The sequence below is a fragment of the Bacillus rossius genome, chromosome 17 (assembly GCF_032445375.1).
Source record: "Bacillus rossius redtenbacheri isolate Brsri chromosome 17, Brsri_v3, whole genome shotgun sequence".
Classification (NCBI taxonomy): Eukaryota; Metazoa; Arthropoda; class Insecta; order Phasmatodea; family Bacillidae; genus Bacillus; species Bacillus rossius.
The window spans coordinates 25,069,783-25,096,697 of NC_086344.1; the positions used below are offsets into that span (position 1 = coordinate 25,069,783).

The 26,915-nt window shown below is 37.4% G+C and overlaps 1 protein-coding gene and 1 long non-coding RNA gene across 2 annotated transcripts in view; one reads left to right on the forward strand and one right to left on the reverse strand.

Annotated features, from left to right (window-relative positions):
* LOC134540787 (uncharacterized) overlaps positions 1-26,915 on the forward strand; it is a 660,317-nt gene that overhangs the window by 505,388 nt on the left and 128,014 nt on the right. Inside the window, exon 2 of the long non-coding RNA XR_010076512.1 lies at positions 26,185-26,249. This is a non-coding gene — a long non-coding RNA (uncharacterized LOC134540787). The remainder of the gene's footprint in view (positions 1-26,184; positions 26,250-26,915) is intronic.
* The window catches only part of LOC134540785 (Krueppel-like factor 5), a 305,075-nt gene that overhangs the window by 163,180 nt on the left and 114,980 nt on the right, over positions 1-26,915 (reverse strand). The window lies entirely within an intron of this gene.

The window sequence follows — 26,915 nt, forward strand, 5'->3', positions numbered from 1 at the left end:
CTCTTCATTACGGTATCCCTGCTCGTAAACAGTGAGTCACGGTGGATGATAGGATTAGGGAATTACAGTTTCAGCTTTCCCGCCGTATGAGGTGGTCTCCTGTATTAATGCCCAAATGGGATCCGATGTCGAACATAAAAGGAAGGCACACGAGTGAAGCTTGAACCGACGTTGTGATGTTACTCTCCGATAAGGAACGTTAAATCGGTCGGGAGAGAAAGCGCATCAGCATCAGAGGATCACCGGTTATTGAGTTAAGAGTAACGACGTCAGGGGGTTTACAAGCGTTAAGCCATTCCCGTGCTGCTACTGTTGCCCGCGAGGCAAAGTTGGTAATGCCGCGGTTACCGTGGCCAATCCCTCCCGGCATGCATGGAAACATCATGCTGTATTATTGCTCTTCGATTAATTGTTAATTACGCGTGCAGGGATTACGTTACGACGTTAACTTCGACATCGGCGCACGAACAAGCAAAATGTTCCCTATTACCATGACGTCCCAGCCCGAGGATAATTTCCCCCCCCCCCTCCCTCCCCCACCCCCCCCCCCCCCACCAACCGTGTTCATTCCTGGAAGATTTCCAAGATGGAAGACGGTTGTTCTTTTTTTTTTTATCAACCAAACTTTACAGTTAGGATGATTGTTAGGGTGAATTTTTCATACGAATATGACATAAAGAGTAGATAAGATGCGTCTTATGTTGGAGTTGCTCAACGTCTGCTTGGGTGGTCTTTAAGTTATGGTTGCCCGCGGTGGTTTATCAAGAAGGTCGGGTGGATTGGTGGGGGAGGGGGGGGAGGTAGAGTAGAGGAGTTTATTCCAACCAGAGTGGCTCACCAGCAAGAGGTCGCCTTATAATCTTGACGCATGGCGCCCCGTTGGTTGCCCAGACAACAAGAACATTACCGCCGTGGTCAGCCACAGGTGTGATGCCCCCGTTAGGTCAGGCTTCGCGACCCCAATCACACTTCCCAAGAGCTCACGATACGTCTCTGTACACAGGGCAGGGGATATAATGGGTTGGGGGGGGGGGGGGGGTAACTTATGTACACACATTAGAAGTTATACTTATTTTTTTATTTAAGTCACTGAATTTTCTTTAAATTTTTTGTAACAAAATGTATTAAAATATATACTCAGTATTTAATATTAATATATATAAAGACGTGTAAAATTATTATTTTTTTTAATTTAGTAAATTAATCAAGATAAAGTTTAGTTAATAATGAAAATCAATAAATATGCTGAATGTTTATTCTATTTTGTAAATTTTAATTATTTATTATTTATACATACGGGAACATAACCTTACTTATATAAAATATACTTGAAAATACACTTGAAAAAGTTTATAAACATAATTTTTACCACTAATACTCACAATATATAAATGTTTTAAAATATATGGACCAGTATTTAATATCAATCACCACACACTATTTTTTATTTGTATGCAACCTTTTTTTTGTACGTAGTTTTTTTTTTTTTTTTTTTCATCCTGTGAAAATTTCGTTCCATGGTGCGCGCGCAGCGTAAAAATAAACCCTCATTTTTTTTTCATAACGCTCTCAAAGAACTTATAACTTCAAAAATTCGGTACGTTTACAAAACATTCCTTCGGAAACCAGTTGCCAAGAAATAGTTTTTAACAATACAAGAGTGAGATTGTAACTTTGTGCCACACATGGCTATGGTTATTTTTTTTCGTGTATTAAATACGTTTTCTGAGTATTTTGTTGGGAAAATTGGCGCATAATTTTAAATTTTAATTGACATGTCATTCAAGCATAAATATATTTTAAAAAATGAAAAAAAAATCTAATATTCAACAATTTGACTTTATATTGTTTTGTCATGTGCGCATTTAATACTGGAAAAGCTATTCAGGGAACAAATAACTTTAACTAATGGAGGTACTTAGACAAAACACAACATAAATGACCGGGTAAGAATCCGAACCCAGTATTTTCTAGTGAAACAATTGTTCTCATGTAAATGTACAAATTTACAAACATCTGTAATTTTACATAGATGTTTCTGTTCCGTTGGAAAGAGTTTACAGTGTAAGTTAACCAAGGATGAAAAAAGGGGGGGGGATTATGACATATTTATCAGCCACGCGACATCAACTGTCGCTTCCCAGAGAAACTTCGTAAAAAATACATGTTTACTGCGCTTTAAGTAGGGAAGGGACGCTATAACTTTGACAGTATCGAGGTAAAATATCCCCGTTACGCAGCTTTTTACACAAAAAAAAAACCTCTGCCTCTCTTGGAACACAAATACTTTTAAGGCTATGAATAATGCATTACTTATAACGCAAACACTTTTTTTTTCAACCTCTCTTCCCGGTTTTGGCTCCCGTTTGAAATACTCTCCGAAAAGTCCTCAGTTCAGTTGAAGCATAAAATGAACATATGTCAGGTTTTTGTGCTAGGAAATGGCTATACCTTGCATCCTTATCCCCCCCCCCCTCCAGCCCCAGAGCCTCCTAATCCCGTTGTCAACGAAATGTGATCAATAAAATAGATGAGTGATGCGTACGTGTTATACACTCGACTGAGATATTTTCCTGTGATTTTTTTTTTCCTCAGTACATCTCTTGCACGTGTATCTGCGTCCTAATATGCGTCATCAAATGATTTAAAGACTCTGTGATTAGTCGTCTTGTCCGCATGATTCCGTCGTAGAAATGTTAAAAAAAATCAGCTGCCGTGAACAATTACACGTTTTGTTTGCTTCAATTCGATATCCAAACGGACCCAAGATTTTGTTTGAAATTATTGTCTCACAAACTGAGATTATTGTTTCATTTCCTTGTAATCACAATTATTTTGGGGAAATGCCTGTCAACTTTATCCGATTTCTGTCTTGCATTTTTTTTGGGGGGTCTTAAACTTCCTCGCCAGATCTTAACTGAACATTATTGTCGAGCTGTGAAAGGGTCGCGCAATTGCTCATAATTGTGCGCAATTTTTGCCGCTATTAGGTAATATTAAAAATTAGTATTATTTTGAGAAACTTTTAAGCATAACAAAAAAAAGTGAGCTAGTCTTTTAGTACTCGCCAGAAATGTGTAACATCTAACCTAGGTAACGAGCAAATTCATGCAATGATTAATATCATAATGTAGATGAATAGTCTTTCCTTTTTTATTAGGATCACCTTTATATGCAATGAAGATTGTAAGTGGATTTGCCACGATCAAGAGTTGCAAGTCAAGTGATCGTGTATAATGATTTAATCAACAGCAAGGAATATTATTGAATCACCAGAGACAATTAATGCGCTTCCAATATATTAAAATAAGTTAAATTTTTAATAAATATTTAGTGTGTATTAAATTAAAGTGTTTGTTATATTCATCATTTTTTTAAACGGGGCCATTACAACTAACTGGTACACTTATAATACAAAAATTGGACACGAAATTCAACTTAAAATTCTTTAAAAATAATGCCGTGCTTGATAAATTTAACGCAAAATTGTTATTTTCAACTAAATTGCCGGGCGCGAATCACACGTAAGTTCCCGCACCCGCCGCTAAAAAATCGCTGCCGAAGCAGCTACGTCGACAATCGAACCATTCGATCTGCAGACATAAATCTAAAACTGTATAATGAAACTGCTCCGATAAAAGCGAAAAAGACTTGGAAAAAAAAATTATTAAAATTCACTGCACAGTTATATATATATATATATATATTTTTTTTTTTTTTCAATTTTCTTTGTGAACTTTGGTTCGCTTTATCCGCCACAGATGGCAGCACCGCAGTTGTTAGATGTTTCCGTTCCGTTCACGAAATTGCTCCTGCCGAATGCCGTTCGCCGAGGGCTAAGCTTGTTAACGCAAAGAAGGGGGTATGTAAGGAAGTTGGGTCTTGAACCTAATCGTTAGAGACCGGAAAAATTCGCGGTTTCATTTCGCGATATGCTAGAATCCAAATGTTTTTAACCTTTAACTGCTTCAGTGATTGGACCACAGGTTGTCTGAAGGAATCAGAGCCAATGAATAATCCTCAACGAAAGAAGTATCGAATCAAAAGCATTCTAGTAAACATTTGTCACGAGTCAGTAGCCAATGAGCAGCAGATGTAATTTGTCCGAGTGCATAGAGCATCTTGGAGTCTATCCTGTAGGTCATTGAATTCGCGAATTTTTCCCGGTCCCTACTAATCGCGGGTTCCACGGGTGCTGCAAAAATGCCGAGACAAGCTAGGTGGCGCGGACCGTACGTGAAAGTGGAGCGGCGGCGAGAGTAAAAAAAAAAAAAAAAAAAAAAACCAATGCGCCCGCGGAAACCCGTTGGGCGGGTTCCAGAACCAACCGGCAAGTTCGCGTGTCTGACGGCGCCGCCGCGTGGGGCGCTGCCGGTCTGTTCCCAAGAGCGACGCGGCGCGCATCGGCGATCAGGGGGGGGGGGGGGCGCCGCGACGCCTGCCTCTCGTTAGTCGTTAGCGTAGGGTTACCAACTATTTCACCCTGACCATCACTGAACCCCACCTAATAGAGCGGGGGGTCCGGGGGCCCTCCCCGGAAAAATTTGAATTTCTAGATGCAAATTGGTGCTATTTTAGCAGTTTTTGAATCTGAAAATAAATTATGCACCTGGTTGAAATGTTAAAAAATTTTTGTATTGGCCTAATAATTTTTTGAGTGATGAATTCAATATATAAAGATATGATAATAAAGATAACTTTCTTTATCCGTTTTCAACTCAACACAATATAACATAAACATAACAGACTAAGCGCGGACGAGTGATGCCACCTGTCGGCGTCAACATGAACTATTTGGTGGCCAGTGAACTGCGGAGTGAACGGAGCCTCGCAATGTCGCAACACATGTAACTGGTGGTGCGGCGCAGGCGGGGAAAATACTTTTTTCAATTTTATGCCGGTGTGTGAATTGAACTTTAAACGAGATACGGGAAATATCACGTCCCGTACTGCCTACGTACGGGATAATTCTTTTAGTCACAGAATACGGGAAATCCCGTACAATACGGGACGGTTGGCAACCCTACGTTAGCATCTCTCGCTGGGTGGAGTCTCCATGTCGATACTCCTGTGCGTACACACACACACACACACACACACACACACACACACACACACACACCTACACACACATGATTAAATGCATGAATTGTAACGAAATAAATCAAAGCAAAGGACCTGAAATGTGTGGAAATGTTATCTGCTTGAACATAATTAATGTGAAATTAAACGAAATAACATGAAAACGATACAAATGGTTAATGAAATAAATTCACATATACCGAAATGAGTCGGAAACCTAATAAATCTAAAATAACCACTCGATACAATGGAAATAAAATGATTTGTACCCAAATGTACTTAAATAAATAAAATATGCATACACACATAATGCATATACATACACACACGTACACACACACGTACACACACACATACACAAATATCAACATATACATACACACATACAAACATACATACACACATACACACATACACACCTAAACATACATACACACATGCACATATAAACACACATACACATACACACATACATACACATACACGTATACATATGCATATACATACATACACAGAGAGAGAGAGATTTACTGAAATTTTACGAAATATTTGTATTGATACCAGTTACCAAGAAATATATAGTAATTCTGTGCAACATACGGCTATGTTTACTATTTCTGCGTGTATGAAATACTATTTTTTTCTCGAGATTACATTTGAGTATTTCTTTTGAAAACTGTAACATAATTTTTTGTTCATAAAATTGTTTAAAACAGTAGAAAACATGATCGAATATTTAAACAATTTGGATTTTCATTTTTGTTTGTTGTGCCTGTTAATCTGCGTACTAAAAAGTGGAAAGCCATTCAGGAAACGATTTACAGATAACTTTAACTATTGGAGTACTGGGACTAAACAGAGCATAAATGCCTGAGTAAGAATCCGAATCCAGTTTTACTGCGAACACTATTTTGTAGTTATATGGTTGTTTTCGTGTAAATGTAAAAAATTACAAATATCTGTAATTTTAAATGAATAATTTTGTCACATTTACAAAAACTATTTTTTTTTTTTTGGCTGACATCGTATCGAATACATAAATCCTTTGTACAACAATTTTAAAAATATATATTTTTAGTAAAATAAGTTTCGTGTTATTTTTAAAAATTCTGGTCGTTTGGTTCAGTTACGATAATTCGTTCAATTTAAAGAAAATAAAATTTAAGGAACATTGTATTAATGTCCGTAAATTTTACGTTCGGGCACTAATTATATATTCAGGACGAGTCTGAGTTCGCCCTTTAAAATTTCATCAGATGGTTCTTCTCGACAAAATAAATGGTGTTTGATGACGTGTATGGGTTTCCTTCAGCATTCGCGTTTGTGTGCTGTAAGTTACGCACGCAGTTGTTTTAGTTCCAGTTATTAGTTCAAAGTTTTCTTCGAAATACCTGCAATTGCGTGTAGAATCACTTTAAGATCAGTGTTCCTTGATTTTAGGCAGCTGTTTTACACGTGGTGTTTTGAGTGTTGCTCACCTGCCAGGCGTGAAAGTATTTCTATCTAAATTTTATTTTAGTTTCTCTCGGAAAATGGCAGGGTATGGGGTAGCACAACAAGGCAACTTTTTTTTCGTTACATTTACACGCATATTAATAACCAGCCTTTGGAAACCACGTTATTCGTACGCGTCACCAAAATCGATTTAAAAATAAGTATTTTACCTTAAATTATTTATATTAAATAATGTTACTTCAGCGACAAGCTTTTCAGTGTTTCTAGAACTTTGCTAAATCAGGCATTACGCTGATGCATGGCGTTTAAATATAAATAGTTTCTTTATTATTAATATATATATCTAATGTTTCAGCTGCAATTTCAAATTCTTTAACAAGGCTTTGGAAGCAACTTAGACTATACGTCGTATATATATGTTTTCAAACTTGTTTTTACGTGATGAATATGCAACCGCCGTTTGTCGGATCTAATTCAGACTAAACCTGTATACATATAAACGTTTATATATTCATATATGAGTGCATACAGATATAAATATAGCAGGCTTTCGTGGCCATTGTGTGAAGTAGCTTGGCTTAACCCTGATGATGGCGACTGCATTGTCGACCGAAACGTCGGTGGTGTATTCGCCTTGGACGCGGCTACAATCCAGAAGCCAAGCTACTCCGGACATTGTTTAAGTTGGTAACGTTCCAGTAGCGATCCACGGATTATGCAGTTAAAAAATATATAAACCTGCCGACGTAAAGGTAACAGCACGAAATGCATTCCTTTTTTTTTTTTTTTGTGGCGATGGGAGAAGTGGTGACGGGTGCCTCGGAGGTTCTTGATCCGGGTCAGGTCACGTGCTCGCTCGCGAGTGCGGCGGCTCGCAGAGTCTACCTGCGCCGCAGCACGTAGGCGTTGCGGCCCTAACCTCGCTGTCTTCTTCCCTGGGGGCTTGGATACAACACACAGTAACATTTTGACGTCACAACGTCTAATAAATCTATGAACGCAGGCTGCACGCACGCAAAAGTATCCCGTTACGCACATTGTCCTGTTACGATGTGTCCCGTTACGCTCATTGTACGCTTGCGCCACATCTATCTCTCTTCCACTCGATTGGAACAACCATAGATTGGACTTTTTCGAGGCACATTAAACTTGAAACACTCCTATTCGTTTCCTACTTTCCCTATCATCGTCCTATCCTTAACAGAATAACACAGATCGGATGAAGTTTAATACCAAACATGTATAAAAGTAATAGTTAAAATAATCTCTTCGTTAAAGTGATAAACATTTTTGAATTAATGAGTGGCAAATAACAGTAAATTTATCAATTAAATTGTAGATTTCATTTCACTCCTTCTTTGTATCCATACAAAATAGTGATAATTCAATAAAAATGATTCAATTTTATTGATAAAAGTATGCGATCATTTCATCAATGTTTTGTTATGACGTTGTCACGTTAAACTATCGTCCGTAAACCGACTTTACAGACCACCAATTTTTTTGTTATACCTTCACAAAAGATTCCTTCGGAAACTAATTGCCGAGAAATAGATTGTAATTCTGCAGAAAACTGCACTGCAGATTATACAACACTTTGCTATGTTTGTTTTTTTGGCTCGGATTAAATGCGTTTCGGAAACAACGCTGAATAATTCTTGTTACGCTTACGGAAATAGGTGAATTATTATTATTTATTTTTTTGAACCGTGGGAAAGATAATGGAATATTCAACAACCCGACTTTATTTTGTTTCGTTATGCTCATTAATGTTCCCAGTTAAAACTGGATGGCTTTTTAGGAAACGGTTTTAAAAGAACTTCAACTAATGTTGTTACTGGGACATCAGAAGCCATAATGTCTGGGCAAGAATCCGAACCCAGTGTTATGTGAACTTTATTTAGTAGCGATGCAGTTTCCGTGTAGATAACTGTACAAATTTACTGATATCTGTAATTTTACGTATTTATTTCAGTTACATTTACAAAATCTTTCAAAGTTTAAGATAGGAACACATACACATGGATAGTTATAGCGATAAGTTCTTACACAATAAAAAAAAAATATATTGTGCTGGTACTTACGTAAACGCATTAGATGTATATACTTTTTTTTAATTGCATTATAATAGTTTTATGATGTTACTATTCACGAACATGTAACATTACAACTCCAATTTTTTAAATAAATAAAAATTATTCAATATTCGTGAAATAATGTGGCCAACAATTCTTAAATATCGTCGACGCTATGTTTGTTATAACACAAGCAACTTGACTAATATTGTAAGATAATTTTTTTATTATAATGACTGTTAAAATTTAATAGGTATTTACTATAATAGTTTCACTATCATAAATTTTCGTTTGCCACTCCAATACACTAAAAATTTATTCGTAAATATAACTGAAATATTCCAGTAAAATTACAGAAATTATTTAATTTTTACATTTACATAAAAACAACAGCGTAGTAATACTGTGTTTGGATGATTACCTGTGAATTTATGGTGTGTGTTGTTCCAGTACCTCCAATAGTGAAATTTATTTGTAATCTGTTCCCTGAATATCTTTACGATACTACAGCTGTGCATATATTAAACATGGTGTTTAAAAAATATGCTTGAATAAAACATAAAATAAAATATGAAATATTGCTTTAATTTTAGTGAGAAATACTCGCTCAGTATTTTATGTATGCAACACTAACCATAGCCCTGTGTCGTACAAAGTTATTATGTAATTCCTTGTAGTATTAAAAAACTATATCATGGAGACTGGTTTCCAAAGGAATCTCTTGTGAAAGCACAGTAATGTGTTTGTCGTGTGAACCAGCTAGTGTGAGTGGAGTCCGCTGCTGGCGGTCGGGATGTCGACGGCAGAGACGACGCAAAGCGCGCCGCCTCATCGGCATTCTGCGCGGGCGGCGGTGATGGACGGCAGCTAGGCGCCGCGGAGCCGTGCGTCGGGCGGCGTGGGGCGGCGTGGGGCGGCGTCGGGTAGCTTCGGGTGGCGTTGGGAGGCATCGGGCGGCGTTCGGAGGCGTCCAGCGGTGTTGGGAGGCGTCGGATGGTGTTGGGAGGCGTCGGGTGGCGTTGGGAGGCGTCGGGCGGCGTTGGGAGGCGTCGGGCGGCGTTGGGACGCGTCGGGCGGCGTTGGGAGGCGTCGGATGGTGTTGGGAGGCGTCGGATGGTGTTGGGAGGCGTCGGGTGGCGTTGGGAGGCGTCGGGCGGCGTTGGGACGCGTCGGGCGGCGTTGGGAGGCGTCGGGCGGCGTTGGGAGGCGTCGGGCGGCGTTGGGAGGCGTCGGGCGGCGTTGGGAGGCGTGGGGGCGGCCCGTGGAAGCCGTCCCGTCTTGCCCGCACCGGCGCGGGGAAGGGAACACATCAGAAAACACGCCTTTGCCTGGCTGTCACGTGGGTTACAAATGAGAATTCACACTTGCAGGTATAAATAACAATGTACTAGAACTATGCAAGTTTGCCCGCAAGAAAGTTAACAAGAGTGCCCAGAACATTGGTTGATGTACTTTAAAATATATTTTCCTTTGAATAACTAGTTTAAAAAAAGGCATAAATATAGTATATTTTAACAACACATTGCTATGATAAATTTTGCATGTATGAAACATGTTTTTGGAGTAAACACTGAATATTTTTTGTCGCGCTTTCAAATATTGGACAATAATTGTAAACTTTTATTGATATTTTATACACGAATATATATTTTTAACTAAGGAAATAATAATAGAACCAGCACAACCCTTCAGACGTTGTCCTGCCAGTGTTTATTTATTTACCTCTATATATATCAAATTGATGGTTTGTGTGTAATCTAGTATTTATAAAGCGTTGCCCGGCCTGAACAGAGGTTGATATATTGTCCGCGAGGTAAAGCAAAATTGATATCGCTATATGATAGTGTGATGGACACAGAGAAATGACACATAATTGCGGTTTGTATATCTATGACCTATGATTTTCTGTTTAACCATGGCTATCGGTTGAACGATTTAGAAGTAGATGCGCTGCAGCGCCATCTAGCGGCGAGTTACAAAAAAAAACGGATAGAATAAAAACCTTCTCTATGAAAAAAACATACACGGTGATCGGTCAAACGGTGTCGAAGTTTATCAACTTCATACATATCAACATCACACACACACAAACATATATTCAACAATTTAAATTTTTTATGTTTTATTGTGCTCATTAATTTTCTCAGTTAATAGTGGAAAGCTTTTCGAGGAACGGTTTAGTAATAACTGAGATATATGACCTGTGATTTTTAATTCTGACTAAGACAAAAATATGATGAAGCGCGGAAAAAAAAAAACGTTAAAGACGACCTCACTCTTCTGGCTCTGGAAGCCGTTTGACAAGTCACGAAAATTTCAAACTTGACACTGACTATCTCAACAGATCTGGCTATCAGGTTTGTAGCGAGCTGTGTCAATGTCAGCGGTTTCTTCCTTTTAATTGCCGGCCGTCTGTAGGAGAACTTATCGCCTTTATTTGGCTGCGCCATTCTGGACGCGATTGCTTCTGCAATTAATTGATGTTATTCCTGTGCCGAAAGTAGAAAAATAACTCAACCAATCAAGAAACTCAGACTATGGTATAGTTTTTTTAAAGACAGACAGACATCTTTTAGCGAAAAATACTTTACGCCTACAAATCTTTGGGCTCTAGATTTCAACGAAGAAAAACCTTCGAGATTACAACAGTGGTAAAAGCAAATTTTTAATTAACTATGGCAAAACAGAAAATCAACCCCCTTTTAATGGCTCATAAGTATTTAGTCGAACAAATTTTTTGTATGAATATTTGCCTAAACTGATAAAAAAAAAAGTTATTTGTTGCTTGTAGTTAAAGATTCAGAAATGATTTACATGGCGTAAGGTTAAAATTCACAGTTTTGTGAATGCTTTGCCAACGATTGCTGCTTTCTCACTGCAAAACCCCTCTTTCTTTAAATGGGTCAGCTTGATTTGGGCTCTCTGCTGCCAGCTGAGAGATAACTGGTCACAATCAAAGCGGAAAATGACGAAAGAATTATAGTCCAATGGCAGTCTACTTTGCAACGAAAAGAATACGTGAAAATTCCGTACATCTACTTATCTCAAAAGCAAAATCCCTACTAATATTATAATTGCGAAAGTGTGTTTTTCTCTTTCCCCTTCTTTAACGTAGCAACGGATAAACATGAGTTTTTGCGGTATACTTAGATAGTTTATGTGCCAGAGAGTGACGTACACTACACATAATTATGCAATTATAACCCTAAGAGAGTGAAAAAGGAGTAAATTTAGTTTTATAATATAAAATCATAGGAGGTAGGTCATAGACACAAACGGTGATTTTGTGTCATTACTCTGTCCGTCACACGGTCATATAGTAAGATCTGGCAATTTCTTAATCTTTCTCCTTGTCGAAACCCATCCGCTAATTGAAGCTCGTGGCTGATAGCGAACTAAATGCGCCAATAACATTTAGTATGGAACTTCATCAATAGATGGCGTTGCATTGATCGTTTGGTGCGTCCGTCACGTCTTGCCAATGGGTTACCTGCCTTCCCACAAACTGAAGCGGAAGATTAGCTTCCCGGTTTTGTTGATGTGAAGCCTTGATGCACCGAGATTGTGCAATCAATGGGACTTTGAAATCAAAGTTCCCGTTTTTCAAGTGTATGTCCTACAGACTTGAAACTCTGCAGTGATGTTCCTTATGTTATGTCTTTAGCCATGACAACGCCGGGTTTGCCAGCTAGTTTGCATTAATTTAAAGCACGTAATATCTGTGTAGTTTTTATTTACAGAAAACGCTCTAGATAGATAATAAATGGTATCAACGTTTTGGTTGAACTTTACAATAGCATATTTGTAATTTGATGCAGACCATATTTAAATGCACCCGTAACGAAAAAAGAAAGACTAGCAGCATTCAAACTTGGACGTACCCTAGTGCTATGAGTTTTTATAATCTCGACGACGCTCTACCTACATTTACCATGACACAAAATTTAGTTCACTACTGTTGGAAAATGATTCTTCCAATGAAGGCTAAGAAATTTTCCTACACCGTAAATATTATTTCGTAAATGGGTCAGAAATATTCATGTAAAGTTACAGATATTTGTAAAGTCGTAAATTTACGTGAAAACAAACGTATCACTACAAAATAGTGTTCCTAGTATTTCTGGGTTTCGGATTCTTATCCGGGAATTTATGCTTTGTGTTGTCGCAGTACGTCCAATTAGAGTTATTTGAAAACTGTTCCGTGAATATGTTTTCAGCAGCAACTGTGCAAATAAATAAACGTAATAAAACAAAATAAAGTCAAAATTTTAAAATATACGATTATCTTTTCCATGGTTCAAAAAATGTATGCTTCAATGAAACATCAATTAAATTTTTTTTTTTTAAAAAATGCAGTAATTTTACTAAAAAAACCTTTGAATTATCTCCAAAAAAAGTATTTAATTTATGCAAAAAATAACAATAGCTCTGTCCTGTACAAAGTTACAATATCTCTCTTCTCTTGTAGTATTGCAAACTATTTATTTACAAATGGTTTCAAAGGAATCTCCTGTAAAAATACTGAAAAATTGTTTCTCTGTACGTCACAGATTGTGCGCGCGGTAGACATACGTTTTTGGTCCACGTTCCCTGCCTAAAGCTTTTTTTTCCCCCTTCCTTTGGAAGGCAGTCAATTCCTTCAACGCGCGGAAAGGTTCTAATCTCCGGACGGATTATTATCCGCACGCACAAATAGGCGTATAAGCGGTTCGTGCCGCTTCACTCGTGTGCTAATGGCGCCTGCGTGCTTCTTTAAGGACGACCTTCGCGTGTGCTCATGACGGCTGGGTGGTTCCACGTGGTTCGGGAGGTTCCAGTGGGGACGAGATGCCTCGCAAGGTTGGCTCCACTCGGGCAAACGTCAACTGTTCATTGGCCGCCTGTCACAGAGGCATGAGACACACTTCACAAGGACTGTCGAGAAAAGTTTAAACAACACACCGCCGTTTTTTTTTTTTTTTTTTCATGCGTGGAAGCAACGAAGGAATGTGAACTGCATTAAAAACTGACAAAGCCTTGTCTGGGGCTGCTGGCACGGCGGTGAAACCAGATGGATAAGTTATTCTTGGTAAAGGCCAATGAGTTGGTGGCAACACCACTCATCCAGGCGAAAGCGACCAACAAAGGCCTGATCGGCCAAGCATGCACATCCATCGTGTGCTTGGTCGATAAGAGAAGCAAAGCAGTGCTCCTGGTACACCCTCGCGGGTTCAGTTCTAGGAGGTGGAGGTGGTGAGGCCAGGCCGGGATTTTGCCCGGAATAACTTGTTCATTGGCTGCTGACTCGTGATTCCATACTGTTTTCATTGAGGGTCTCTAATCGGCCCAAACTTATTCATTTTAAAAGCGAACCACTACTAGCAGAAGCAGCACAAATATATAAATATTTTTTAAATATGCAAAATATTATCACTCGGAGTAATCTCGTGAGTGCAACGGAAATGCGTGACTACGGTGCTGCCATCTGTGGCGGGTGGCGCTAACAAAAGTTGACAAAGACAGAGGGAAAAACGTTTTCGCTTTTATCGGAGCCGTTTCAATTATATAGTTTGAAATTTCGGTCTGCTTGCTTGCTTGGTTGCATCTACCCTCCCCCCTCCCCTTCCTCAGTATTTATCGAAATAAAAGTACGACTGTAGCATCCAAAGTTTCTTCCACATTCTACAATGAAATGATACGTCTAAGAGCAACAGCAACTACGAGACTGATCCTGAGTGTGTGGGAGGGGAGGGGGTAATTCTGACTTCCGTTCCGTAAACATTAAAATTATATTTATTGATGTTTTACGTCTTTTAAAGCGAGATCATTGGGAGACTGAAAAAAAACCAAACGTCTCAAAAAACAGCCGTTAAAGCAACAAAAAAGAAAAAGAAAAAGAAAAATCTTTGGGTTAAGTCACACGTGACTAGAGACCTGTAAAATTCGCGGATTCAATTCGAGATAGGATAGATTCCAAATACTTTTGGCATTATTTTGCTTCAGTGATTGGGCCACAGTTTATCTGAAGGACTCTGGGGGGCCAATGAAAAATATTTAACAGAAGAATTGGCGAATCACGATCATTCCAGTCAACAGGTGTTACGAGTCGGTAACCAATCAACATATGTAATTTGCACGAGTACATAGATGATCATGGAGTATATCCTTTAGGGATTTGAAATCGCGATATTTTTCCGGTCTCTACACGTGACGTAGAGCAGTATAGTTGTCTCCGAATCTCTCTGGTAACGACATCGGGTGCTCAAAAAATTGTTGATACCTCCTTGGTTGACACGGGGAGCCTCCCATCGCCCATAGAGGTCGCAAGGCAGACTCGCCTCGATCCTCCTTGGCGCGCGCCGCAAGGCCGACTGCGATTGGCCGCTCGCCGATCCGAGCCGGCATCTCGACGCCAGGGAGCGCGCGTCGCGTGGGCGGCTGACCAATTAGAAAGCTTTATAAGCGCATGAACGTGCCGGCACGCCGACTGGTAAATAATCGATTAAAGCGTCAAATCCATAAATATCAAACTTATTTTTATTGATGATTTACGTCTTTTAAAGCGAGATCGTTGGGAGACTGGAAAAAAAAAACCGGACGTCTAAAACAACGGCCGTTAAAGCAAAAAAATTGGTTGTCTGTAAAGTCGGTTTACGGACGATAGTTTAACGTGACGTCATAACAAAACATTGATGAAATGATTGCATACTTTTATGAATAAAATTGGATCATTTTTATTGAATTGTCACTATTTTGTATGGATACAAAGGAAGGAGAGAAATGAAATCTACAATTTAATTGATAAATTTACTTTTATTTGCACTCATTTATTCAAATATGTTTATTACTTTAACGAACAGATTATTTTAACTGTAACTTTTATACATGTTTGCTATTTAACTTCTTCTACTCTGTGTTATTCTGTTAGGGATAGGACGATGATAGGAAAAGTAGGAAACGAATGGGAGTGTTTCAAGTTTAATGTGCCTCGAAAAAGTCAAATCGATGGTTGTTCCAATCGAGTGGAAGAGAGGTAGGTGCGGCGCAAGCGTACAATGAGCGTAACGGGACACAACGGGACATGTGCGTAACGGGACACTTTTTCGTGCTTGCAGCCGGCGTTCATCGATTTATTAGACGTTGTCACGTCAAAAAATCCGTGGAAAGAATCAGTCAAATACTACCGCACAGGCTGTCACTTTGGGTGAGCTGACGAGGCAGTTGCGACAAAAACGGTGTGTGTAAACAAAAAATGCGGTGTGGTTGCGTTATGGACACGGCCGTGTGTTGTACGTTAATACGCTTTCTGACGCGTATAGGCCGACATTATATATTTTTGATTATATTTTATTTTTATTTTAACACCAAATATATTTACAGTAACTATTTTACACTAATGCTCTATACATGCAATCGATAATTTTTGACGAGAGCTGACTATTGAAACTCAAACGAACGTGGTAGCTTCTCCGAGTCAAAAGTTATACTAAATGGAAATCTGGAAACGCAGCAAAATGACCTCAAAATGGCGGCGCTTCCCCCTCCACCGCGCGATGCGTCACAGTCCTCGCTTGGCGTAACGAATTCTTTGATCCTTTAGCTATCCAGTGTTGTAATTAAATATTGGATGTAGATGATAGATATGTAGCTGCAACACCAAACTGTATCCCCCGATTTTATCATTGTTTTTTGACGTGACGTCTAATAAATCAATGAACGCCGGCTGCACGCACGAAAAAGTGTCCCGTTACGCACATTGTCCCGTTGCGTTGTGTCCCGTTACTCTCATTGTACGCTTGCGCCGCAACTATCTCTCTTCCACTCGACTGGAACAACCATCGATTTGACTTTTTCGAGGCACATTAAACTTGAAACACTCCCATTCGTTTCCAATTTTTCCTATCATCGTCCTATCCTTAACATAATAACACAGATTGGAAGAAGTTAAATAGCAAACATGTATAAAAGTTATAGTTAAAATAATCTGTTTGTTAAAGTAATAAACATATTTGAATTAATGGGTGCAAATAAAAGTAAATTTATCAATCAAATTGTAGATTTCATTTCACTCCTTCTTTGTATCCATACAAAATAGTGGACATTCAATAAAAAAGATTCAATTTTATTCATATAAGTATGCAGTCATTTCATCAATGTTTTGTTATGACGTCACGTTAAACTATCGTCCGTAAACCGACTTTAGAGACAACCAATTTTTTTTTGCCTCCCACTTTGGAAGCAATCTTAAAGACGTATTCACGTCAAAAGCGACCTTGGACAACACAGGAACAAGCAGACGAACCGGACGATGGTACGAAACTGATAGTGCGTGTTCTCACGTGCGTCTCTGTGTGGTCCCGCCTTGCGAATACTGTGCCGCCGACGTCACGAGTGGGTCGAAGCGTGATTGGCTGTAGGGTATAAATCTGTTCACGTCGCGTTCATCGAGCTATCTTGGATCCAGCTTTGTTCCAAACCACGAAGAACCCACCGTGTGTTTGAAGCTTTCATAGAAGAAAAAAAATATTTCTGTACTTTTACAAAATATTTCTTTGGATATTAGTTGCCAAGAAATATCTTGTAATACAGAGGTGCCCCCCCCCCCCCAAACACTATGACTCACCCCCCCCCCCCCTAATCTAATGATGCGCCCCCCCCCCCCCCGAAATTTTTTATGCCTTTTTCTCAATGATTTACTCAATTATTTTATAATATTATACTTTTTTAGTATTATATTTTATCACATTTTGCATTAATTAAAACTGATTTTCTAATAATAATTTTGGTCATATCAGGTAATATTTCCATCCTGAACCGACAGATGCCAAACTGCTTTTGTTGAGGAAAGTGCGGGGTTGCCAATTTGATATACAAGATCCCTTTCAATTATCAAAGCACCAGAAACGTATTTTCACATTAGAAGCTATAATTATGTAAATAATGTAAACATTTTTCTCGTCTTTTAACCAACCCCCCCCCCCCCCCTGAAATTTTAATGACGCAGTCTGCATCGTTACCCCCCCCCCCCCCCTTGTGGGCACCCTTGTGTAATATTACAAGAAAGATATTGTGACTTTGTACAACACTTTTTTTTGCATATATGAAATACTATCTTTTTTGAGATAATTCTGATATTTCTTATGAACATCGACACATGATGATTTTATATTTTAATTGATGTGTAATTCAAGGGATATATTTTTTTTTTAATCTGGAAAGGATAATCTAATATTCAATAATTTTACGTTATGTACTTTGTTTCATTGTGCTTATTTATGTGCTCAGTTTATGCTGCTGTAAAGCTATTCACGGAACGGTATACAAATAACTTTAACTGTTGGAGGTTCTGGGACAACACAAAGCATAAATGCCTGAGTAAGAATCTGAACGCAGTGTTACTGCGAACGATATTTTGTAGTGATTCATTTGTTTTCACGTAAATTTAAATGTACGAATGTACAAATATCTGTAATTTTAAATGAATTGTTCTTGTTTCATTTACAAAACAAATTATAATTTGTAATATGTTAGGAAAAAACGCATAATTTTACTGTAATTTCTTTACAGCGTAGAGGCTTTTGTTTTCACAGCCCACGGAGCACGACGGCTATGTGTTAACACCCTGCGATACAAAAAACGGGAAGTTGTCATTAACACCTTCGTAAAAAGAAAATGCCATAGGGTGATTATAAAGCTATGTCTCACATTGGTTGTTACATTTTCCTTTTATTTGTTATCTAAGAGCGTTTTCTATCAATTCATCGCGCACTGAAAAAAAATATTCTGTACCTTTTACAAAATATTTATTTTGAAACTAGTTGCCAAGAAATAGTTTATACAAGAAAGATATTGTAACTGTGTACAACACTCGGCTATGGTTATTTTTGTATATATGAAGTACCTTTTTTATTCGAAATAATTCTGAGTATTATTTCTTTAGAATTTTGCACATGATTTTATACGTAAACTGATGTTTCATTCAAGCATAATTTTTAAGTCATTTAAAATGTAAACATATACGAAATAATTTGTCATCATTTTGTTTTTAATTATGCTTATTAGTATGTTGCAGTTAATACTAGGAAATTATTCAGGGGACGGTTAACAAAAAACTTTAATTATTCAAAGTACTGGTAACAACACAGAGCATAAATAACCAGGTAAGAATCTGAACCCAGGTTACTGCGAACACTGTTTTTAGTGATTCATTCATTTTCACGTAAATATAAAAATGAACAAATATCTACAATGTTACATTGATATTACTATTCCATTTATACATATATATAACTTTGCTGTTAACTCTGTGTTTTAGGTGCACACTAAGAACTGTTTGAGTTTGATACTTGAGTAAAACATTAAAACATAAATAAATACAAACTATAAAAAAAAAACATAAATTCTTATCCCTGCTGATGGACTTGAACTTTAGGGCTGGGATGTCATGTTGCGCGTGTTCACAAAGATCCGTACTGTCGCGTCGGGGTTGACATGTCCGCGAAAAAAAAACCCTCGGGGACCTCCTACGAAGTCCAGGAGTCCACCACCCCCCCCCCCCCCCCCCCCGATACCTTTAATTACCGCGGCGACCCGTGGCACGCTCCCCCTTAATTATCCACGCGAGACCGGCCATTAAGGTCTGGCGCCGGCTGGGACCGAGACACACCCGCCACTTACGAGCCTGCCTCGGACGGTACGCGCGCGCGGATTGGAACGTACGGACGGACGGTACGCGCGCGGATTGGAACGTACGGACGGACGGTACGCGCGCGCCTTTCACGAGCTTTCAGAGTCTCGTGCCTTCGCCACATTGGCGGTCGCGAGGGGAGAGTTACGAAATATATATATATATATATATATATATATATATATATATATATATATATAAGAAAAAATTGGTTGTCTGTAAAGTCGGTTTACGGACGATAGTTTGACGTGACAACGTCATAAGAAAACATTGCTGAAATGATTGCATATTTTTATGAATAAAATTGAATCATTTTCATTGAATTATCACTATTTTGTATGGATACAAAGGAGAAGTGAAATGAAATCTACAATTTAATTGGTAAATTCACTTTTATTTGCACTCATTAATTCAAATATGTTTATTACTTTAACGAAGATATTACTTTAACTATAACTTTTATACGTGTTTGATATTTAACTTCTTACAATCTGTGTTATTTTTTAAGGAAAGGACGATGATAGGAAAAGTAGGTAACCAATTGGATTGTTACAAGTTTAATGTGCCTCGAAAAAGTAAAATCAATGGTTGTTCCAATCGAGTGGAAGAGAGATAGATGCGGCGCAAGCGTACAATGAGCGTAACGGGACACAGCGTAACGGGACAATGTGCGTAACGGGGCACTGTTTCGTGCGTGCAGCCGGCGTTCATTGATTTATTAGACGTTGTCACGTGCAAAAAAAAAGAATCCGGAAGATCTTGATGAAGGCGGCAAGGTGTTTTTTATTTATCAACCAACTGGAATAACTGGCGTTGCCCGGGCTAAACGCTTCATAATATATGTAACATCACTACCTAGTTTCAGGTCTGTAGGACATACACTTGGAAAAAAACGGGAAAAAATTGATTTTTAAGTCCCATTGATTGCACAATCTCGGTGCATCAAAGCTACACATCAGCAAAACCGGGATGCCAATATTCAGCTTCATTTTGTGGGAAGGCAGGCAGGTAACCCTTAGGCAAGACGTGATGGACGCACCAAACGATAGCACGTTTCAAATTCAATGCAACGCCATCTTTTGACGAAGTCCTAAACTAAACTGTTATTAGCACATTTAGTTCGCTATCAGCCACGAGCTTCAATAAACGGATGGGTTTCGACAAGGAGAAAGATTAAGAAATTGCCGGACCTTACTATATGACCGTGTGACGGACATAGAGAAATGACACGAAATCACCGTTTGTGTCTATACCCTACCGCCTATGATTTTAAATTATAAAACTAAATTTACCCCTTTTTCACTCCCTTGGGGTTGGAATTTCATAATTATATGTAGAGTATGTCACTCTCCGGCACATAAACTATCTATATGCAAAAACTCGTGTTTATCCGTTACTCCATTGCTACGTTAAAGAAGGAGAAAGAGACGAACACACTTTTGCAATTATAATATTAGTAGGAATATTTATTTATTATCGTCTTAATTGGTGGGGAAGTAAAGGCGACACACATTTTCTTATACTTACCAACATTTTATGCCCTAACAACATACATTAACATTTTACAAAAATAAGCATAACATAAGCCTACAAGTAGGTCATAAATGTATTTATAGTCTTTATTAGTGGCGAAGTTACTGTAATACGCCTTTTATTACAGTTAACCACAATCTAATTAAAATATTATCTAGATTAATGTTTCATATTTTAAAAAATGAGAACAATAAAACACAACTAAAACATACTTGTGATAACCTAGGCATTATGTTAGAAATACTTAAACTAAAAATGTGTTGTGTAATTTCTCTATGTACGCCACACGGTCATATAGTAAGATCTGGAAACTTACTATCCTTCTCCATGGCGCTTAGTGAAGCCAGCGGCTGCTAGAGAAATAAAGGTGCTAATCACATTTAGGTTATATTCAAAAATAAAAGGTAAACAAAAACCTAATTAGTAGTACTTAAGTAGACTCTCAAAAAAAAACACCATGATCTAGATTCAATTAACTTACTAAGTTCACAGAAGAAAAAGTTTAATATACAGCAAATATTTTCCAAAGAATTATTTGTACAATTAAATTTGTTGCTGTGAAGTGCTCAGAAGTGGCAGACACTCAAGACCTCCGCCTACCCGGGCACACACACGGTGCGCAGAGCTTCAGGAAAAAACAACGCGATTTCAAAACTACTCGAGATATCCGAGTGGGGTCTGCTTCCAAAAATCATTTAATAGTTCGCTGAGGGCCGAAAAGTACTTTTGATTTCGGATTAAGTTTTTAAACTGTATTTTTAGAAGAGTTCAAATGGCTAAAACGCATGTTTTCATAGGAAGTTTTAGGCGTAAAACAACAGGTACAGACTCTTGAAAGCACTTAAGGGACTTGCATTACACGTTTATCTTCAATTCTCCGCAATATAATGTTACGATTACCGATCTAATTTCACAGTTATCCTGTGACGACGAGAAGACTGCGCGCCAGTCCAGAGGAGACACCGCGCTAGAAGCACCAGCGAGCGTCGCGCTTATCATCCCGCCTCACTAACACACATACACCCCTGATCTAAAGAGTACATTGTGGTTAACACTGTTTTTAATTCACGAGAATTTTTTGAAGTTATACTTCTTTAGGCGCGTTATGAAAAAAAATGATGAGAGTGAAATTTTAAAATGCGCGCGCATCACTGTAACACAAAATTAACAGGTTGAAGCTTCCCGCTAAACCACTCATTAAGTCTCGAAAAAAAGCTACCAACAAAATAGAAATAGAACCTCTATTAGTCGCGCATGTTGGCACGCTCGTCGCCTCTGATCACTGTTTTCATATTTATAATATTTATCCACATGTTTCTAGTTTCTACATTCAAAACACGTGTTTTAGTTTCATACAAGTGCGAATTATATATGTGCTAATTAATTATATTCAGTAGTGATTTAAATTGAATATTTTGATTAATATTATTTACTATTCGTAAATATTAGTAAAAAAATTGTTCTTGTGTACTTTTTCAAGTGCTCCAATATAATTGAGGTTAACTATCCGTATGTATTATTTATTGATAGAAATTTAAATATGATTATTTAATATAATTATTATTAAAAATTATTAAATTATTAATGTTAAGTATTTATTATTGGTTATTTTATATTTACAAAATAAAGAAATAAATTTAATAAAACATTTAATACAAATTTGTGATAAAAATTAAAATCGAACATCAAATTAAAATATTAATTTTTAATATTTATCATTAAATTTAATAAATAATAAATATTTATAAAAATAAATAAACAAATTTAATGAATTTTTTTGATAAAAATGAAAAGTGAATATTAAATTAAGAAAATAGTAAATATTTAAAAAAATAATTAACTCAAATTAAATTTTTGAATTTATTATTAAATTTATTCATTTTCTTATAAAATATCTAATAATCAATAACAAATAATTAAAATTAAGAACCTTATAATATTTAGTACAAATAATGCTATATATATTTATTATTCTCTAAATTTTATTTATTTAATTTTTCAAATTTAAAATGAACTTTATTGATTGTGTTGACTTTCTTTTTCCAGCCCTTTTATTATTTTATTGTAATTAATTATTTGCATTCAATTAAAAACTATTTTTAATGATGCCAAAGAAGTATAACTTCTCACGCGCGTACATAAGTACACGCACCCATTTTTTTTGTCTATCGTTGATGGAAATTCATCTTGATGTATTACGAGAAAGCGCACGTATTTTAATTGAATAGTGATCATCTTGAACGTATTTCCAAGCGTGCGTGTTTACTTTGTTCACAAATAGAACACGAAACTAGGAAATCGTAACCGTAAGGTGGCCGTCATTCAATAAACCAAGTTTTCTTCTCGTTCCGTAAAACTGGATCGTGTAAAAACTTGGTAGGATTCTGGATTTCTTGTGCTATGATCCGTCGCAAACAGGCTTAACAGTTTGCCCGTGAAAGATAGGAGAGAAATTTTTTTTAATGTACAGTTTCTACCGAAAGTTTAAGACTTAAGAATGCCTTAAAGCTGCAGGAGGTGTCATAGATTACTAAAAACTTTAATAAAAATAGTGTTATAAATATTACCTCATTTTATAATTACAGTGGTATCACTGTAGAAAAACTTCGTAACAGTAGGTTTGTATTTTCTTAACTGATCAGGTGGTCTTAAACTTTGGTAGGAAAATATTTGTTATTTTTTTTATTTTGACATGAGTGATAAATCAGTCCATAAAAAGTAACTTCCGCGTTTGGTTCATTGCCACCAGTTGTGCTATAGTTTCCTTAGAGTGTTATGCGTGTTGTGTAAAATCCATAACTTTGTACAGCCATTACAATTAGTTGTAGAATATTGTATTAGGTTGGTAAAAATGTTCTGTATTTTCCTTATTCTATTTTCTTACAAAAATTGTAATTAAATTAATGATCGGAATATTTCAAGTGTTTTTCACCAAAATATGTACTTTTACACATAGAAAATTTAAAAAAAAATAAGATGCTAATTACATCAAAAGAATCTGTACAAAGTCTTACTTACCATATTGTGAAAAGTGATGGCGGTCTTAAACCCTCGGTAGAAACTGTATAACGTCTTAGCTCTCGATGTACGGAATTTGGTAGGAGTAATTTCACGGATGGAACGGAAGTCGTGTGGAACGGAAATTTGTAACCAATGTGCTGCCATCTGTGGCGGATGGTTTGAACCAAAGTTCACAAAGACAAAGGGAAGCTTTTTAGTATTAACTGTTTAACGAACTTTAACGAGATGGGCAGTATTTGATAAAATTCCTTGTCAAAAATCAGTTTACAAAGCAGGGACTTGGTATTTTTTTTAAGGTCTTTTTTTCTCTCTTTTATCGGAGCCGTTTCATTATATAGTTTGAAATATCGGTCTGCTAATCAAATGATTCAATAGTCGATCTCCCTGCTGCAGCAACGAATTCTAGCGGCGGGTGCGGAAACTACTTGTGATTCGCGCCAAGAAATGTGGTTGAAATCACGATTCGTGTATCTTTAATGAGCTGGGCATTGTTTTAAAGAATTATACGTTAAATTTCATGTCATAGTTTCGTATTATTAGTTTATTTGCAATATGAACAACACGAGAACACAATATTTGGCTCGTAACCGAGGTCATATGTTACATTTCTCTGGGAAGTATCTACTGAAAGACTTGCTTCTTCTTTTTTTTACTTTAGCTTAAAGTGTTTTTGAAGGTTTCGTTAACACTGCAAGATATATTTCACGTGAATTCGTGTTGAAAATGACAAAAGCTCAGTACCATAAGTCACCGCAGATATCTTTATAATTACGAAGAACGCGCGGTAATTTACAACCAATGCTCTTTGTAGACATAAGGTGAACAACTTTTTTTTTTTTAACAGAGTACCCAAGTCTTTTTGATTTATCTGCCAGCAGTCAACGAATTATATACGTTTTTGCAATAAATCACCGCGAAACAGCGGCCGAGTCCAGTGTTGACAAGCCAGGTAAAATTGTATTTATTTCGTCGTTATACAAGAGAATGTAAACAACTGGCACGCTTGTATCAATATATATACTGCAGCTGGTTTTCAAAAGCACGCGTAGTATTATATAGCGAAGTGAGAAGCTGTATGGTGCAAAAGATGGGGAGAGAGAAAGAAGTCTCGAGAAGTGGGTGTCTTTGATGTAGTTTGAGTAATGTGTTCCGCTGATTATTTGCAATTAAGTACGTGTAAGGACGGTTAAAATTTTGTAATGGTGTTGGTCGAGGAAATTATTAGGGAATGATAATGAACTGCCATTACGGCACATAATTCACTCCTCTAGTCCGAGAACGTTGAATCATGGCGCGCATGCTGAACGCCAAAATTGGCTATTCTTCAACCGGACCAGTACAATAATGAATTCTTTCGAGCCAAAAAAAAAGTAACGAAGGAAAAATTTTGTTTTAATTTGGTGAAATTGCGAATTTTTGTCTTTTTGCAACTATTCTTAAAAACTTGAGATTTTTTTTCAGTCACAGTAGTTATAGTTTTTTATCAAGCTATAAAAAATAAACTAAGCCTTAATTTGCAATTCAAGCCGTTACTAACGCTTTTTTTTTAATTTTGCTGAGCAGAACATTTGGAATGTAAATGGTTGAAGTAGTATGGAGCCGATATTAACGAAAATAAAAATTCTCCCTGGTAGGCTTAGATAACTCTATGAAGGTCATATTTAGGCCTACTACTTTCGCTGCATGGAATATGAGAAAATGTTAAATCGATTCATTTTTTTATTATATTTTGAGAACATATAGTGATTTTACGTGGGCTTCATTAAGTTCCTAAAATGTTACAGGAGTTTATAAAAATTTCCAAAATATTTCGAGAAGAAAAATAGGTAGACCTACTTCGAAATCAACCCACGCCTGTAGACTGTGCCGAAAGGGGGGAAGCCTAAGATGTACATCAAGTTCTGTCCCTGCCCGAACACGCCCGAATATTCACCTTCGGCCAACCTCGTGTTCATTTATATTTCTCTGTTTATTTTAATGTAGCTATACTAACCTAACTAACCGTAACCTAACCGACCACTTTTAATATTTGAATTCATTTTTCCTGCGCAAAAATAAAACAAATCCCGAGGTTGGCCGAAGGTGAATATTCTGGCAGGGACAGAGCTTGTTGTACATCTTAGGTTTCCCCCGAAAGGGATTATTATTATTAAAGAGGAAAGTTTATGTGACCATGTTTTCACACGTACATCTCCATTCTAAAAGAAACAACTCGTTGCTTACTCAGTATCGTATTCTAGACATAAAATCATAAATAACGGTAATGAGTTAATGAATACTGCAGCAGGGAAGCATTTCCAGATTAACATTTAAATTGATGATATAATATGAGCATTTTTTTTTCTTTTACAGGCGTGCGGTGATGATCGGCCATCCGTGTATGAGGTCGAGATGCGCGTGAGGCGCTGTCCAGCCACGTGAGTGTTCTTGTATATATATATATATTTTTTTTTTTACCTGAGCACTGGAGGTTTCCTGATACTTTTCCACGCCTTTTTACCGTGTGTCGTATGTATCACGGATTTCACTCTAGTGAATGATCACAATGAAGCACATAATGGGTTTTTTATGATTAAGGTTACTGCACCGTCAATTTGCAACAAATAATGTAGTATTAATGGATTTTATTAAGTGACCTCTGGATTTTTTTTAAAATTTTAACTAGGTAATTAAGAAGCAGTGGTGTAAGATGAAAGTTGGTTTGAAAGGTTTTCTACAGAAACAATTTTTTACGTCCATTTTTTGTAATTTACTTTTATAATATTGTTACGATCGCGCTTGGCTGCAGTGCTTGGCATCGCCGCGCTCGTACGGCCTGTCTGCGCCCCCTTCCACCCGCATCCTCTCCCTGGTATCTCGTGTCATACTGTCTCGCGACATCCTGACCGTCGCAGCGCGCACCTGCCTGAGATCGAGTTACTTAAAAGAGGCCTCACTGCGGAATAAAAAGACCCAGACATGTTTATCGGCGCGTTTTGTGGGAACCCGATGCTTGTTGCGTTTATCGGCGTTCTTTGAGAAGCCGCCGCGTCCTTCGACAGGACTTACGACGCGTTTCTGGACATTTCGACGGCGAAGGTCGC